The sequence below is a fragment of the Tachyglossus aculeatus genome, chromosome X1, assembly GCF_015852505.1.
Source record: "Tachyglossus aculeatus isolate mTacAcu1 chromosome X1, mTacAcu1.pri, whole genome shotgun sequence".
In the NCBI taxonomy this organism is placed as follows: domain Eukaryota; kingdom Metazoa; phylum Chordata; class Mammalia; order Monotremata; family Tachyglossidae; genus Tachyglossus; species Tachyglossus aculeatus.
Genome location: NC_052101.1, coordinates 95,433,337 through 95,451,893, shown reverse-complemented (window position 1 = coordinate 95,451,893; position 18,557 = coordinate 95,433,337). Strand labels below are relative to the sequence as shown.

Below are 18,557 nucleotides of genomic sequence, written 5' to 3'. Positions count from 1 at the left end.
CTTCATGCTGCTGCCCGGATTATCTTTGTCCAGAAACGCTCTGGGCATATCACTCCCCTCCTCAAAAATCTCCACTGGCTACCAATCAATCTGCGCATCAGGCAGAAACTCCTCACCCTGGGCTTCAAGGCTGTCCATCACCTCGCCCCCTCCTACTTCACCTCCCTTCTCTCCTTCTCCAGCCCAGCCCGCACCCTCCGCTGCTAATCTCCTCACCGTACCTCGCTCTCGCCTGTCCCGCCATCGACCCCCGGGCCTGGAATGCCCTCCCTCTGCCCATCCGCCAAGCTAGCTCTCTTCCTCCCTTCAAGGCCCTGCTGAGAGCTCACCTCCTCCAGGAGGCCTTCCCACACTGAGCCCCTTCCTTCCTCTCCCCCTCTTCCCCCTCTCCATCCCCCCATTTTACCTCCTTCCCTTCCCCACAGCACCTGTATATATGTATATATGTTTGTACATATTTATCACTCTATTTTATTTGTACATACCTAGTCTATTTATTTTATTTGGTTAGTATGTTTGGTTTTGTTCTCTGTCTCCCCCTTTTAGACTGTGAGCCCACTGGTGGGTAGGGACTGTCTCTATATGTTGCCAATTTGGACTTCCCAAGCTCTTAGTACAGTGCTCTGCACATAGTAAGCGCTCAATAAATACGATTGATGATGATGAAGCCCCCTCCCATTCCCTGCCCCTGAATTTACCGTCTCCTCTGCCGGACGCCCTAGCAACAGGGCATTTTCAGCCCGTCCAATCAATGAGCAGATTCGCCCCGCCTTAGCCAATAGAAGAAATAGGATGCGAATGAAGGGTTGGGAAGTATAGGGCGGGGGGGAATGTGCGGCTGAGGCCGCCATTTTGACTGGAGCCTAACAATAGGGGCGACATCGCTCGGTCGGAGTCTCAGGTAACCTTAACGCGCCCCCTCCACTCCTCCCTCTCCTCGGGCCGCGCCCCATATCCTGCCCTTGCCTTGGTCTCCTTTGAGGCGAGTTATGGATAACTGTTTTGACCCCCCCCATTTGCCGTCAGCATTTGGTTTTGTTGTCTGTCTCCCCCTTTTAGACTGCAAGCCCACTGTTGGGTAGGGACTGTCTCTATATGTTGCCAATTTGTACTTCCCAAGCGCTTAGTACAGTGCTCTGCACATAGTAAGCGCTCAATAAGTACAATTGATGATGATGATGATAACCCCCTACTCCCCTCCCACTCAGTCCAGCTCCCTCAAATCTTTTACAGCTTTCCTGGCTATTCCACATAATAATAATAATGATGGCATTTATTAAGCGCTTACTATGTGCAAAGCACGGGGGAGGTGACAAGGCGATCAGGTTGTCCCGTGGGGGGGCTCACAGTCTTAACCCCATTTTCCAGATGAGGGAACTGAGGGCCAGGGCAGTGAAGTGACTTGCCCAAAGTCACCCAGCTGATAATTGGCGGAGCCAACCTCCGACTCCAAAGCCCGGGCTCTTTTCCACTGAGCCACAATGCTTCTCTACATTATTATTATGGCATTTATTAAGCGCTTACTGTGTGCAAAGCACTGTTCTAAGCGCTGGGGGGGGGTTACAAGGTGATCAGGTTGTCCAACGTGGGGCTCACAGTCTTCATCCCCGTGTTACAGATGAGGTAACTGAGGCACAGAGAAGTGAAGTGACTTGCCCAAAGTCACCCAGCTGACAATTGGCGGAGCCGGGATTTGAACCCATGATCTCCGACTCCAAAGCCCGGGCTCTTTTCCACTGAGCCACAGTGCTTCGCTACATTATTATTATTATGGCATTTATTAAGCGCTTACTGTGTGCAAAGCACTGTTCTAAGCGCTGGGGGGGGGTTACAAGGTGATCAGGTTGTCCAACGTGGGGCTCACAGTCTTCATCCCCGTGTTACAGATGAGGTAACTGAGGCACAGAGAAGTGAAGTGACTTGCCCAAAGTCACCCAGCTGACAATTGGCGGAGCCGGGATTTGAACCCATGATCTCCGACTCCAAAGCCCGGGCTCTTTTCCACTGAGCCACAATGCTTCGCTACATTATTATTATTATGGCATTTATTAAGCGCTTACTGTGTGCAAAGCACTGTTCTAAGCGCTGGGGGGGTGTTACAAGGTGATCAGGTTGTCCAACGTGGGGCTCACAGTCTTCATCCCGTGTTACAGATGAGGTAACTGAGGCACAGAGAAGTGAAGTGACTTGCCCAAAGTCACCCAGCTGACAATTGGCGGAGCCGGGATTTGAACCCATGACCTCCCACTCCAAAGCCCGGGCTCTTTTCCACCGAGCCACGCTGCTTCTCTACATGAACTTGTACATGACATGACTTTGGTGTTTCCCTCCGGGCCCCCTCCTCAGATGCTCGTCCCGCTCATTCATCCATTCGTATTTATTGAGCGCTTACGGTGTGCAGAGCACTGTACTAAGCGCTTGGGAAATACAAGTCGGCAATATATCATCATCATCGTCCCCCTCTCCGCCCCCCATCTTACCTCCTTCCCTTCCCCACTGTACCTGTATATATGTATATATGTTTGTACATATTTATAACTCTATTTTACTTGTACATATCTATTCTATTTTATTTTGTTAGTATGTATGGTTTTGTTCTCTGTCTCCCCCTTTTAGACTGTGAGCCCACTGTTGGGTAGGGACTGTCTCTATATGTTGCCGACTTGTACTTCCCAAGCGCTTAGTACAGTGCTCTGCACACAGTAAGTGCTCAATAAATACGATTGATTGATTGATTGATTTCTCCCCCTCCCGCGGTTGTGTTGCCCCCGAGGTCCCGCCCGAATTTTGTCTCCTTTGCCCTTCCGCTTTGTCCTATCTTTTCCCTGGCCACCTGCTCTTAGCCAAGGTTCTTCCTCGTTCCCAAAATTTTTTCCATCCGTTGTTGTGACTATTCATTTAATGGGTCTCATCGTCCCCCCAGCTGAGACGTTCAAACTACATTTCCCCGTTATTTGTTGTACTAGATAATAATAATAATAATGATGGCATTTATTAAGCACTTACTATGTGCAAAGCACTGTTCTAAGCGCTGGGTAGGTTACAAGATGATCAGGTTGTCCCACGGGGGGCTCACAGTCTTAATCCCCGTTTTACAGATGAGGTAACTGAGGCCCGGAGAAGTTAAGTGAGTTGCCCAAAGTCACACAGCTGACAGTTGGTGGAGCCGGGATTTGAACCCATGACCTCTGACTCCAAAGCCCGGGCTCTTTCCACTGAGCCACACTGCTTCTAGATCTGTCTCTGCTTCCTGCTAACCGGGGAGGGGGCGGGGGGCACCTTCTTGCAGGCCACAGTTCGGGCCCTTATTAACTATTTTTTCGTTGTCACAAACCAGCACAGTCAGGTGTGGTAATATTGACTGGCCTTTCTCTCAGTTCTGCGAATGCCCAGATGGTGTTTTTCTTGAATTATTTCAGGAAAATGGCCCAGGCTCTCTTAATCTGTGTGAATAAATTTCAGGTCGCAGTAGATACCAGTGCACCTGCTAGGTGTGATCACTGTCCAGAAAGGTTTGTAAACTAAGGGGCATATTTTCACATTGGGGGGAAACACTGCCTAAATGAATAATTCCTTTTCTCCTGTGTTGGGAAGCGTCAGGTTGTAAGGATGTCATTGTGAACAGGTCTCCTTGTAATACTGCTTTCTAATTTTTTTTAATGATTCAATTCACAAGTTTCTATCCAGTGTCACCCATACATTGCTATGGACCAACTTTGAAATTAATGCTGAAGCCAGTGACCCTTTTAGACTATTAAGGTACATCACCTAAATTCCCCTGTTGCGTGTGTTCGAGGTGGCTGAAAATCCTGCTGGGAAATAACGGGAATCATAATGCCATTTTGTGGAACGATTCAGCTCTACATCTAACAATCTTTAAAAACATCTGATTACTCTGAAATTAAACTTTAGGAAATTGTAGTAATCCTTCATACTGTAAATGCAGCAAGAAACAGCATAGCCTGTGACTCAGAGGACCTGGGTTCTAATCCTCGCTCCACCACTTGCCTCCTCTGTGACCTTGTGCTAGTCACTTAACTTCTCTGTGCCTCAGTTTCCTCATCTTCAAAATGAGGGATTCAATACCTGTTCTCCCTCCTATGTAGTCGACTGAGCCCTCTGTGGGACCTGATTGATATCTACCCTAGTGCTTTGAACAGTGCTTGGCACATATCAAGTACTTAACAAATACAACAAAAATATTAATAATGAAGATTTAATTGCTAGAGACCACTGTTTTGTCCAGGTCAGAACTCAAGTTATGCGTTAATATTCAGGCATGAATTAAGTATATACTCATTATTGTGAAGCCAGAGACTTCTTCAGATGATCTGAATAGAAGTATTTCTCCTGGCTACAATTGTCCATAAGAGTAAGTCTGCATATAGCATATACCTTTGTGAATTGTTTGAGGTAGGCTAGTTGTTTCATTAAAGAAGTTTCCTGCATTCATTTCAGTGGCAGTTTTATTCAGCAAGTGAAATAGTATACAGTTGTTTGTACAGTTATCTCTGCCAGGACCCCTTGAAAATGGGGTGATGGAAATATTCAGAATCCTTTAATACAGTTTCATATTGCCTGAAAATACTGAATAAATTTGTAGATCCTTTCAGAATTTCCCAATATGGGAAATGTCAAATGAAAAGTCTCTTAACCCTTAGCAAAAGCTAGGTGCTGTGTGATTCACATAATCAGCTAATTATGAAAAGCGCTTAAGTTTAATAGCAGTTGTGAAATTTTCATTACTGTAAAGAACTGATTTTTTTCAATGTTCTGTGCAGGTTTGTTCAGAGGGCTTTTAATGGTTTTACGTAGCATTCTGTTAACAGGAGTTAAATTAGTTCTGCAGAGTGAAAACCAGTCTGTACACATCAGCCCAATTATTAAAATTGTATTATAGCTTAGTAATACCTCCTACAGAACTTGTAAAGGTTGTTTTATGCAGGAACTGTTTTTTCTGTTTGTTTCTGAAAATTCTTGTAGTGGGTGGTATTTATCATTGGTGAAATAGTTTTTTTAAATTAAAAATATTTGAAATTATTTTAGTAGTTCTAGTATTTGAATGCCTTCCTGGTACAGTGTCTTATACTAGGTGCTTGGGAAATAACAGAATAAAGAAATTACCCATTTGCTGCCCACAGGGAGCTTACACTCTGAGATCAGTGCGTTAAAATTGTCTAGAAGAAGAAATAATTGGTTGAAATTGGCTTGATTTCTAAATTTAATGGTGATTTTTTCATCAATTTCCTGTATTGAATCTTCTGTTGAGTTTATTTGTACTTTCAATCAGTTGTATTTATAATAATAATAATGATGATGGCATTTAAGTGCTTACGACGTGCAAAGTACTGTTCTAAGCGCTGGGGAGGATACAAGGTGAACAGGTTGTCCCACATGGGGCTCACAGTCTTAATCCCCATTTTACAGATGAGGTAACTGAGGTACAGAGAAGTGAAATGACTTGCCCAAAGTCACACAGCTGACAAGTGGCGGAGCCGGGATTAGAACCCATAACCTCTGACTCCCAAGCCTGTGCTCTTTCTACTGAGCTGCGCTGCTTCCCTAAGTTATTTATTGTGCTTCCTGTGTGCAGAGCACTGTAGTAAGCACTTGAGAGAGTACAACGCAATAGTGCGACACATTCCCTGCCTGCAACGAGCTTACAGACTAGAGGGAGACACAGACGCTAGTATATATAAATAAATGTATTTGCCTAAGTATCTTAGTATATTAACTTCATATTGAATTTTACTTAGGCCCATAAATGTAGAGTGACCCGAGCCGCAAGTTTCTGATCTTTGGGTCAAGATTCCATTGAAATGTATAGTTTGAAAAAAAAAATAACCAGAATTGATCCCTTCCTGTATGTCAGTACTTTGAGAATAACAACAACAATATTAATAATAATTGTGGTATTTAAGTGCTTACTCTGTGCCAGGCACATAGGACTCCTAGTCTCAATCCCCATTTTACAGATGCGGTAATTTAGGCACAGAGAAGTGAAGTGACTTGTCCAGGGTCACACAGCAAACAAGTGGCAGAGCTGGGATTAGAACCCAGGTCCTTCTGACTCCCAGCCCCGTGCTCTCTCCACTAGATCATGCTGCTAAGCAAAGTTCAGATGTAGTAATAATAATAATAATAGTTGTGATATTTGTTCAATGCTTACTCTGTGCCAAACACTGTACTAAGCATTGGGGTAGCAGGTTGGACACAGTACCTCTCCCACTTGGGGTTTGTAGTTCAAAGGGTAATAAAATAGTCTTGGGGAAAGGAATTAGTTTTCTTTTAAAAGGTTATTGGGATTTGGGGACGGTATCGACAAATGCTCCAAACTATTCTGGAGATCTAAGTATTTTTTGAAAGATCTTTAATCTTACGTAATTTAAGAAAGTTTGGATGAGTGTGCAGTCCGTAATGGATTACTAATGGGAAAGTTCAGGAATGGTGCTGATGGGGAGAGGAGACAGTCTAGGTCTGTAGTGTTACAATTCCTGAGAGCAAGTGTGGAGCCTATTCTGTTTGAATTTAATGTGAAACAAAGTTTATCAAGTGGAATTGATGCTTAGTTGCACTTATGAAGCTTGGAATGTGATAAAATAGTGAAGTTAATGGAGAGGTCTTTGTAGGTTAGAACTCTAAGGGCGTTTTAAGAGGAAATTCCACCCACTAGCGTAGATGAGCCACTTGTCAATCTTATGTGGGTGATGCATAGTTCTCTGTATTAGTAATGCCATGTCACTGGTATCTAAGCAACCCAAGATTAGCTAAGCATCTCTGTTGCTTGCTTGCAGTTTAAAAATTTCCATTGCTGGGTTTATAAAGAGAGTGTAAGAAAAGAGGATTTTTTTTCCCTCTTTTTTTTTTTTTGTTTTTTCTAGTCCGTTTATGACTGGACACTCAGGGTTCTATCCTTTGAAACTGAGCAGAAAGTGGTTCTTTCTATCTATGAAATGCACACTTGAAAAGATCTGCAGATTAACCTGGTAAATTAACTAAAAGTAATTTAATTTACTCGTATCTTTTTTTTAAACTTAAAATACACTTTAATTCCTATCCTTGCCCAGTTGCCTTGTAATTTAATAATTTACGGAGAAGACAGAATGTATCATATGAGTAGCATTATCTGATAAATTCTTAGCGCTAAAGAGGAAACGCTTGATTTTTTTTGAAATTGAGCTTTGACAGAAAAGACATCTTGCAGTGTTGTTGGGTTTTTTGTTGTTTTTTTTTTTCAGATGCTTCCTGCTCGTACTTTGAGGCAAATGAGCCAATTAAGACACCTAGCTTCTAGTTTTTGGCTCTGCTGTTGACCAATTCTTTCTATCAGTCAATCAGTAGTATTTATTAATGTGTACTATGTGCAGAGCACTGTACTAAGTGCTTGAACTTTAGTCTTACAGATAAGGAAACTGAGCCCCGGAGAAATGAAGCAGTTTACCCGAGGTCACCGAGTAGGCAAGTTGCGGAGCTGGGTATAAAACCCGGGTCAATCAATCAATCAATCAATCGTATTTATTGAGCACTTACTATGGGTCATCCAACTCCCAGGCTAGCGCATGCTCCGCTAGGCCAATGCTGCTTCTCTTCAACTTCATAATTCCCCAGTGATCTAGTACTATGCTCTCCACAAATTGAACACTCAAATAACACTTGATTGGAGAGAAAGAAACATTACATGTTTTCAACTTTCCATATCTTTGTACATTCCTTCTAACACTGGCTAGGTTTGCATAGCTGAAATGACATAGATAATTTGGCAGATTATCCGTTTGATTTGCTCAATGCAGACAGTCCATATGGATCATTTGGACCTCAGAGTGGATTTTTCCTGAATTATCCCTTGGGCTAACTGATCAATTGGCTAAGTGCCCACTTCTCCTCTTCCCTGCCCAGACTCAACCCCTGAGTTCTAAATAATTTTTTGATAGGCACTGTCTATGACTTGAAGTATATTTCCCCAGCTGTTTTTGCCCCAAGGTACCATCATGAAATGATCTATACTTAGCTTTTTTTACATAATACTCTAATCATTAGAATTTGTCATGGTTTTCTGCCCTTGTCCTTTGATTTCCCAGCTTTCTTTAAAATGTGGCTATAGTTCACTGATCGGAATACTTAAGTAGCAGCGGGGTGATGGATGCCGAAGGCTTTTGTGATATCAAGAATTGTCAATTGTCAACTCTTTGAATTCAAAGAGTTTCAAAAAGCTTTCACTTTGATTCAGCTGTTGGAGTTTGTGTGATGTGTTGCTGATGGTATGTTAAATGCTAAATAGTTATCTTTAATATATTGTAGTGAAGGTAATTTTGTGACATCTTAATACCTAATGTGCACATCATTTAGCAAATATGTTATGAGAATTGGTTTTCTGCCTTTATATAAGGCTTAGTTTTCTTGCCTATTATGTACTGTACAGTACCAAATGCAGCATGAGGAACTAGGTTCCCCATCGGCATGGAGACGACTTCTGCTAGCAGGTGGGACGTGTACAGTTTTTGAATCTGTCACTGGATGGCAGGAAAAATCAAACTGATGCATAGTTTTAATGCACTTCTAGTGCCTGTTTACTGGATGATCCACCCACTTACCTCTGCCATGTTCCTGGGCCCTTGTTCTGTCGTTCACCCTTCCTAGATAACTTTATCTTCTGCTACTGTCCTGCCACCCAGGCTACTCAGGCACAGTTCTCTTCATCTTCTGCCCCTGTGGGTAACCAAATTAAACCGTGGGACATCACCATATTTCTCTAGACGCTAAAGAATCAGACTAGAGTGACTAAGTAAGCAGTTGATGGATTTTGGTTGAATTCCCTCTACAGATTTATGTGGATCAACAGCCCCTTTTAACTGGTGCTTTATAAAAAAAAAACTGGTGACTTAATTTAAACAGCAGGCTTAAACAATTCTGATTCTTCGAAGTGGTTTTGTTAATGTTTTTCCTGCTGCTTGTCTAAAGTGACAGGGTTTAATTTTCAAAAGTAGCAACACAACATATGCACATTCTACATCTTGATAGTCATTTGCTCAAATTACAGTCAAGCATGCCGACTCTCCTAAAGAATGTAATTTAAATGTGGTGTGTTAGAGTCTGTCTACATCTGAGTAGTCTCAGCATAGCAATAATGCTTTTTCCCAGGGAGCGCAGCAGGACGTAGGATATAGCAGAAAAACTATATCTGCTGCCACAAACAGCACAACCCAAGCCATTTTCTTAGTACATTCTACTGTATTGTAACTTGATTAGATTCCTGACGAGCTCCATGTTAAGAAGTAACTTAATTCCCCAACAGCATTTTATCCAAAACATGAAGCAAGGGCGTGAGTTCTTGAGTTAGCAATCGTAAATATTTGAGTGTACTGTGTGCAGAGCACTGAAGTAAGTGCTTGGTGTACACTAGAGACAGTAAATATGAGCTGAGTCTTGTGGTGTTTGTTGAAAAGGATTATATCGTGTGAAATGCCGACGTGTTTGTGTTCAGATCATGTTGTGCAAAAGATGGAGCTTAAGTGTTGGATCCTGAGACCATTGGGTCGTAGAGTGGCATTCCAGTCTCTGAGTGCCCAATCTGCCGATTACTGTTTGGTGGCGAGGCAATAAATTGTTTGCATTGTGAAGTCGGTGTCACTATGTGGATTACATTCCATGACTTCCTCTACCCACTGAATACTGTGTATGTTTTCAACTAAACATTGGCCATAGCAGTACAGGTACCAGAAGGTTTGTCAAGACACTTTTATAACTTGCCTAATAGGAGTATTTCACAGTGTTTTAACATGTTGGCTGTGTAAAAGCCCTTTTTTCCCCTTTTATTTTCATTTCCCTTTCTTGGCTTAATATTTTATATTCATTTGATCTATTGGAGACTGAAATGGTGCAAGTAAATAAACCTAGTTGCATTGGCACTTTTTTAATGTGCCTGGAAGCTGCATTTCAAGAGTGTTAAATAGAATGCTAAGGCTAAGACTTCAGAGAAATATTTTCATCCTTGGGGCCGCCAAAATGCTGCAAAGTGTGTCCATTTGATTATGTGGTACCTGGAAGATCTTAACACTGGCCAGCAATTAGAGCAGATAGTCAAGAAGAGTGTGTAAGCTCTTAGTGCCAAGTTAAAATTGCATAGCTGGATTTATGGACTGCATAATATAATTACCAATTTTTAGTTGTTGAGTAGTACTTCTTCTAGACTGTGAGCCCGCTGTTGGGTAGGGACCGTCTCTATATGTTGCCAACTTGTACTTCCCAAGCGCTTAGTACAGTGCTCTGCACACAGTAAGCGCTCAATAAATCCGATTGAATGAATGAATGAACTTAGGCTCCTATTACAAAAAGGATCCTGGGCTAAACAAAGAGTTAAGACATTGTCCAGAAATTTTCTGCAAAAAGTTAGTAATTTCCTCCAGAGAACTAGAAAGCACTGTCCTGTTGTGCAGTTTTAATGCTCTATTTTGTGTAGTTAGAATTCTAAACAGTACTTCTTGCAGAAGCCTCTTTTTGGGGGAGCTTCATGAATAATATTTTTCCCCCTCAGCATTTCTGTAACTTTGGTAATAATGTCTCATAACGTTTTATTCTCCCATTTCCCGAATTAGGAAGACTAATGTATTTTATTTTTTGGTGATGACCGGCAGATCATTGGCATCCATCCTTCTTCCCTTCTTCACTGATGTCTTCAACTGCTTACTCTCCAGCAGCTCCTTCTCCTCTGCTTTCAAACACGCCCATGTATCTCCTATCCTAAAAACAAACAAACAAAACCCTTCAGTGGTCCTAATGCCCCATCTAGCTATCACCCCATCTCTCTCCTACCATTCCTGTCCAAACAGCTTGAGCAAGTTGTTTGCTCCCACTTCAACTCTTTTGTAGACCCTTTCAAATCTGGCTTCTGCCCCCTTCACTCCATGGAAACTGCCCTCTCTAAGGTCACCATTGACCTCCTTCTTGCCAAATCCATCGGCCTCTACTCCTAGTCCTCCTTGACCACTCGGCTGCCTTTGACACCGTCAACCACCCCCTTGTCCTGGAAGCACTGTCTAACCTTGACTTCACTGACACTGTCCTCTCCTGGTTCTCCTCCTATCTCTAGTGCCATTCCTTCTCAGTCTCTTTTGCAGGTTCCTCCTCCACCTCCCACCTTCCAAATGTGGGTGTCCCTCAAGTCTCAGTTCTGGGTCCCGTCGAGTCTCCATCTCCATTCTCCATGAATTTCAGCAGTAGTCTTAATTTGTATAAAGTAACTTGAGAGAAGACTAGTTGTGCTTTGTCTTAATAGCCAAAGGGGCTGAGATTTATCAGTGTTGCTTCTAAAAATTGCTTCCTTGCTTCTGCTTCTTGTTTGCTTTGCCAGTAGTCTGTGAACTTGGTACATTGAACATTAACAGGTCCCCTGAATTCAAATAGAATTCAGGCCTCATAAAGCCAGGTGGGGAGTGTGAAATTATATTCAGACATTCGTAAACAAAAATAACTTCACAGTTTTCCTATGTTGGCTACAACTGTTGCTTCATCAGATATCTTTAAAGGGGACAAAATAAAACATCAGAGAGGAGCCATTGCTCTAACATTGTGGGAGTTAAATTCTTGAAGAATCTCATCCTAGTTTTTACATCTTAATGTAATGTCTTGAATTAACATTCATGTTAATGTCTGTCTCGCCTCTCTAGAGTGTAAGCTCATTATGGGCAGGGAACGTGTCTGCTAATTATGTTGTACTCTCCCAAGGGCTTAGTACAGTGCTCTGCACACAGTAAATGCTCAATAAATAGGATTGATCTTGACCAACCCTCCTGTATGTGTTTCGTCTGACATCACAGATGTGTGTTGTTGGAAGAACTTTCCCGTATTTCTCAAAAGCATTCTCTTTAAAAAGCGTAGCAAACACATGTATCTGGAGAGAACCAACTAACAGACTCAAAAGTGGGGCATTGTGTGAGGAGGTGGTTCCTGATCCTGACTTCCATGCTGCCTACGATCGTTTATGGGAGCTCTGGGGCTTTCTGCTTGTTGGTTTGGGGAGCAGAGTAGTGCAGCTGTTCTTTCCAACCTCCACCTCTGACTTACCTTCACAAACCCAGGCCTGAACCTCATCACAAATGCTCCGAAACTGCCCGTCTCCCAGTTCCTCTGGTTACAGTTTGGGACGCTTACTCATGTTCTTGGAAATCTAGTCTAATTACCCCGGATTCCCCGATCATGTTCTTGTTTTCCCAAGTCGGGTTACCACCTGATCAGATTATGGGATAAACTCTATTTTTGCCCTGGTGTCCGGATGATCTCCAGTCTCCCTGCCCGGGAAAGTGGGCCCATCTCCTGTCTATGGGCCCACTCCTCCAAGCTGCTAAGCTCATTGTGGGTAGGGAATGTGCTTTTTATTATTATATTGTACTTTCCCAAGTGTTTAGCACAGTGCTCTGCAATTGAAAGCATAAATATGATGGAATGAATGCTAGGCAGCAGACCCAATTCATTTCCTCTACAGCCTTTAGAAGAGGGATCTTCGTCCAGTTATTTCTTAATCTGATTTGGTGGGTGTTTTCTATGTAGCTACTGGACCTAAGTCTCTTGAGGGAGCCAATCCTTTGGAGGTCAGGGGCAGGTAATGCATTTATGATGTGTGCCGTTCATCATAGCCCCTCCCTGATATTCATTCATTCATTTGCATTTATTGAGTGCTTACTGTGTGCAGAGCACTGTACTAAGCGCTTGGGAAGTACAAGTTGGCAACATATAGAGACGGTCCCTACCCAACAGTGGGCTCGCAGTCTAGAAGGATGGACCTGGAGTGGGTTACAAAATTGAATGACTAGTGTGCATTTCTGTTCTGGTGGTTCCTAGATATCGTGTATCTTCTCACAGCTGACCTTAAGCATAAGAAAGTGCCCTCCTCAAAAAAATTGATTAAATACTTGGCCCACGCCTTTAATTTCAGGCAGGTGAAAGGTGAACTTCTAAAAGAACAATAATTACCTTCTTACAAAAGATCCTTTGATACCTTGTTGACTTCAAACAGAATTAGGGAGGAAAGAGACTTGGTGTACTCTTTAAATAATTATATCACATAAAGAATGTATGCAGGCAGTCCTGGACTTAAGTCGTTTCAAGCACGTTTGGTTTTGACTTTACAACACTGATACCGTTTACAGCACTAGTTCCAGGAACACAGACCATGTAGAGGGTGCATAGCAGTCAGCTTCTTCCCCCTCTCTGTAGTCCCGCATATCTTGCTGTTCTCAGACACAGCATGTCCAAAACTACACTCCTCTTCCTCCCCAAACTCTCTCCTCTCCACACCCCCGCATACACACTTTCCCATCACTGTGTAGGCAATACCACCGTCTTTCCTGACTCACCAACTTTGGCATTTTTCTTTACTCGTCCATCTCTCCTCCAACCTGCATATTCAGTCAGTCACTAAATCTTGTCGATACTATCTCTGCAACATCTCCAGAATTCACTCCTTCCTCTCTGTAAACACTGGTTTAAGCACTTGTCATGTACTGTCTGGACTACTGCATCAGCCTCCTCACTGATCTCCCTATCTCCAACCTCTCCCCTCTTCAGTCCAAACTTAACTCTGTTGCCAGGATCATTTTTCTAAAAAAAAAGTTCTGCACATATCTCCCCACTCCTCAAGTTGTCCATCCAACTCTGCTACAGGCAGAAATTTCTCTCTGTTGAGTTCATGGCATGCAATCAGCTCTCTTCCCCCTTATTTACCTTTACTCCTCTTTCACTTACAACCCAGCCTGCACAATTTGCTCTAACACTGACCTAGTCACTGTCCCTCGCTCTTGCTTCACACTCCATTAACCCCTTGCTCACTCTCCCTCCTGGCTGAAACTCCCTTTCCCCCCACATATCCCACAGACTGACTCTCTCTCCATCTTCAAAGCCCTAATGAAATCACATCTCTTCCCAGCCCAAGCTCTCATCCTCCCCACTCCGGAACACTTAGGTGCATATCCTTATACTCAGTTGCTTCCCTTAGTTTGATGTCTGTCTCCCCCATTAGACTCTAAGCCTCTTGAGGGCAGAGAGTCTGTCTAGAACTGCATTGCACTCTCCCAAGTAAGTGTTCAGTAAATGCAATGGATTGATTGAGAATCACCAGGAAATTGAGAGGAAAGTTTATAAAGAGGGCGGAGCAGGAGAGACCTGGTGGGGTTGGTTTCCTGATTGCCAGGCAGGTCAACATGTCTGTTTTCTGGGGAAGTAAAACCCAGCTATCCTATCGTGGCACCTCTCTGCTTCAGTATAAATACGTTAATGTAGCTATATTGCTCCGCTATAATTGAGTACGCAATTCTGTGTAATTTTGATGAAAGCAAAGTATCTGATTGTGGTTCCCCCATTTATAGCACGGTTTCCTATGAAAAAAATCAGTTTGACTTAATGGTTTGTCTTAAAGACGGCACAGTTTTCAGGAAGCAGTGTTCGTAAATCCGAGGATTGCTTCTACCTAAATTGCAGCACGTTTATAACTGGCTGCTTTCCCTAGAATGAAGCTACGGAAGGTGAGGAACTTAAAGTACATTTTAACTGGGAGGAATATGGTTTTTGCCTGGTCAGTTTTGCACTTTGGCAGAATCTTTTGAAGATTCCAGTGAAGAGCTGGTTCGACTGGCTTCCCTGAGCTTTGATCTGGCCACTTGCAGGGAGAAGGGAGCCTACATTTGGGCCTTTCCAGTCTTGTAGAGCTTTCCCCTGTTTTATGTGGCAGCCTCCACATGAACTATTTCTACTGCTGGCTGGTTTCAGAAGAATTTCTAAAAGATGATAGGAAAAGTGCAGCATCAAATTAGAGCTCTACTTTCAAATGATTCTTTTTTCCAGCAGGCTCCTATTTATGTATGACTAATCGTTGCGTGAGAGTTTTTATGACATAAAATAGCCATACAGGGAATAAGAAATTACTTATTACGGCCCTCTCTGGTTCTGGCCTGACTGTTTTTCTGAACCCGAAATGGAGCTGAGGGAAAGCGGAAAAAGGGTAGCAGGGCTGGGCTGTTGGAGCAGAGCCATATTTTCATTATAATCAGGGCTCAACAATTGTTGGCTTAATTCATCTCTTAAACAAAAATACCACTGGTCAGCTATTCTCAGCCTCTGTTTGTATGTGTTGTCTTTGGCTGAAGGGTTTGTTGGTTTTAGTTGTTTGATGTTTTATCTTTGTACTTCTCTGCCTCCCACAGCACAAAGGATTACTTTCTTGTCTGTCACAAATTTTCACTCCCAGTAGATGAGTATATTTGACCCATGACTGTCATTTTCTGAAAAACTGAAATGGTAACAGGGAAATCAGATGACCACAGATTGAATCCTCTTCTGTGTGGCATTATTTACTTTAGGTGTTGAATATGTGAGGCTGTTCTTGACTGTCTTATTGTGCTTTGCCCAGTTTGGATGAGATTCTAGAGAGAGAGCCAAGTAGTTCTCTAGGGTGGGAAATGTATTATTACATTTGCATTAATGTAACTTGAATTAATAACCCTCTTTCCCCTGTAATTTTAGCACTTTTTATAAACCATCCTCATAATATCCCAGTAGAGTCACTTCTTGCTATAACATGGTAGTTGCATTTTTGATGAACCTCGTGTTACAGTAAAATTACGTTGTAGTAACCATTGACTTATTAATGGGGTGGGAATATGTGATTTGAGAATATGAACATGATTGTCAACTTTTGGTACAAATTTCCATTTTGTTATGTCCGCCACTAGCAGAATGTTCTAATCCCTGGCTACCTGTTACTGCTTTGCATTAAATACTGTAAGGTTGTAAAAACTCCACACCATGCATGATTTTGTTAACTTCAATCACGTCCCCACTCAAACGTTCCTAGGCTATAGTGTCCTCACTTTTTCAGTACTGGTACATTTTGAGGGCTGAAATTGTATTTTGCCTGATCTATGCTTTTTCTTCTCCATAGGAAAGGGACAATGTTATGTTAAGGTATTCAGACTATCAAAACTTTTTAGAAAGCAATTTAACTGCACGTGGAAATATTGGGTATGGATATTTCCCATTAACCATTACAACTGTAATAGGAAAATTAAGCACGGAAATGGACAGGAACTGAGCCCGACTGGTACCAGTGTTCTTATTATAAAACTCCTCCTCCTGTTCAAAAGGGGCTTGATTTTGGTCGTGGCTCTTTGAAAAGTCATCTGTCCTTATTATGCCTGTGAATAAAGTATTAATATGTAGTAATTGTGGTATTAAACCCATACTCTTGTGCCCAGTACTGTACTAAGCAGCTGGGGTAGATGCAAGATGATCGGGTTGGACACAGTCCCCTGGGGCTCACAGTCTGATGAGGGACAATGGGTATTGAATCTCCATTTTACAGATGAGGGCATTGAGGCACTGGGAAGTGAAGCGGTTTGCCCAAGGTCACACAGCAGGCAAGTGGTGGAGCCAGGATTCAGAACCCAGATCCCCTGACTCCTCTGGGCTCTTCCCACTAAACTATGCTGCTTCAAAATATATAACTATAAAATCTCTTTTAACCGAGAGGCAGCATGGTCTAGTGGAATGAGCATGGGCATGGGAATCAGAGGACCTGGGTTTGAATCCCAACTATGCCAGGTGCCTGCTGGGTGACCTTGGGCAAATTATTTCTTTTTTTTTTTCCCCCTTAATGGTTTTTGTTAAGCACTTACTATGTGCCAGGCACTATACTAAATGCTGGGGTCTTGTCTTATGCTCTCAAGTCATAATAATAATAATAATAATGGCATTTATTAAGCACTATGTGCAGAGCACTGTTCTAAGTGCTGGGGAGGTACAAGATGATCAGGTTGTCCCACGTGGGGCTCACATTTGTAATCCCCATTTTACAGATGAGGTAACTGAGGCACAGAGAAGTTAAGTGACTTGCCCAAGGTCACACAGCAGACAGGTGGCAGAACCGGGATTAGGAACCTGGTCTGTTGACTTCCAGGCCTGTGTTCATCATTCATTCATTCATTCAATCGTATTTATTGAGCGCTTACTGTGTGCAGAGCACTGTACTAAGCGCTTGGGAAGTACAAATTGGCAGCATATAGAGACAGTCCCTACCCAACAGTGGGCTCACAGTCTAAAAGGGGAAGACAGAGAACAAAACCAAACATACTAACAAAATAAAATAAATAGAATAGATATGTACAAGTAAAATAAATAAATAAATAGAGTAATAAATATGTACAAACATATATACATATATACAGGTGCTGTGGGGAAGGGAAGGAGGTGGGAAGGGAAGGAGGTAAGAAGGGGGGGATGGAGAGGGGGACGAGGGGGAGAGGAAGGAAGGGGCTCAGTCTGTGTTCTTAACACTAGGTCGTGCTGCTTCTCTGGTCTCGGTTTCTTCATCTGTAAAATGGGGATTCAGTGCTTGTCAATCAATCATATTAAGTGCTTAGTGTGTGCGGAGCACTGTACTAAGCGCTTGGGAGAATACAATATAGCAGAGTTGATGGACAAGCTCCCTGCCCACACTGAGCTTACTTCTACTTCTTCTTGCTTCCTTCTACTTAGACTGTGAGCCCCATATGGGACAGGGGCTGACTAACTTGTATCTATCCCAGCGCTTAGAATGGTGCTTGACACATAGTAAACACTTAGCAAATACCATAATAATAAGTGAATTGTTACTTGTGTGCATGTGGGTTTTGTGAAAATCTGAGGAATAACCTTTTTGCTTATAATGAGGCTGAAAATCATTCTGAAGATATGTGGGGGCCCTATCTGACAAAACCCTGAATTCACTCAGCCAGATGGGCACTGATCTGGTACTGAGCCAAGCCTGGGGTGAAGAGTTGGGCCAAAGGAGTCTGCAGTCCGCTCATTCATTCATTCAATCATATTTATTGAGCGCTTACTGTGTGCAGAGCACTGTGCTAAGCGCTTGGGAAGTACAAGTTGGCAGCATATAGAGACGGTCCCTACCCAACAGCAGGCTCACAGTCTAGAATAGACAGTCTAGAACAGCGGGCTCCCGCTTGGACTGGCCATAGGAGTTTTAGGCAGATTCCAGGCTATCTAAAATACGTGGGAATAAAAATCACACACATTCTAATCCTAGCTTTGATCCTAATGTGCTTTGGGACCTCAGTAAAACCACTTAATCTCACCTGTAGATAGAGGAACCCCTTCTCACAGAGATGTTCTAAATGAAAACTAAGTTGGTTGGTTAACGGTCAGTAGTGCAGATTAGATAGAATTTTGTAACACTTCCACTTGCTGTGATGGCAGTGGTTGCAGGTGCACATTTTGTCCAAGGTTCATCAGTTTTCATTAATGAGATTTTGGTCTGTCCTCAGATGCCCTGGGAGTCAGAGGACCTGGATTCTAATTCCAGCACTGCCGAGTGCTTGCTGTGTATCCCTGGGCAAGTCACTGAACTTCTCTGTGCTTCAGTTAACACAGAGAAGCAGCGTGGCTCAGTGGAAAGAGCCCGGGCTTTGGAGTCACAGGTCATGGGTTCAAATCCCCACTCCGCCACTTGTCATCTGTGTGGCCTTGGGCAAGTCACTTAACTTCTCTGTGCCTCGGTTACCTCATCTGGAAAATGG

General features: G+C 42.8%; 1 protein-coding gene across 1 annotated transcript in view; it reads left to right on the top strand.

Annotated features, from left to right (window-relative positions):
* Positions 1-825: 825 nt before the first annotated feature.
* IP6K2 (inositol hexakisphosphate kinase 2) overlaps positions 826-18,557 on the top strand; it is a 35,861-nt gene continuing 18,129 nt past the window's right edge. Inside the window, exon 1 of the mRNA XM_038771887.1 lies at positions 826-901. The gene's annotated coding sequence lies outside the window, so the exon portion shown is untranslated. The remainder of the gene's footprint in view (positions 902-18,557) is intronic.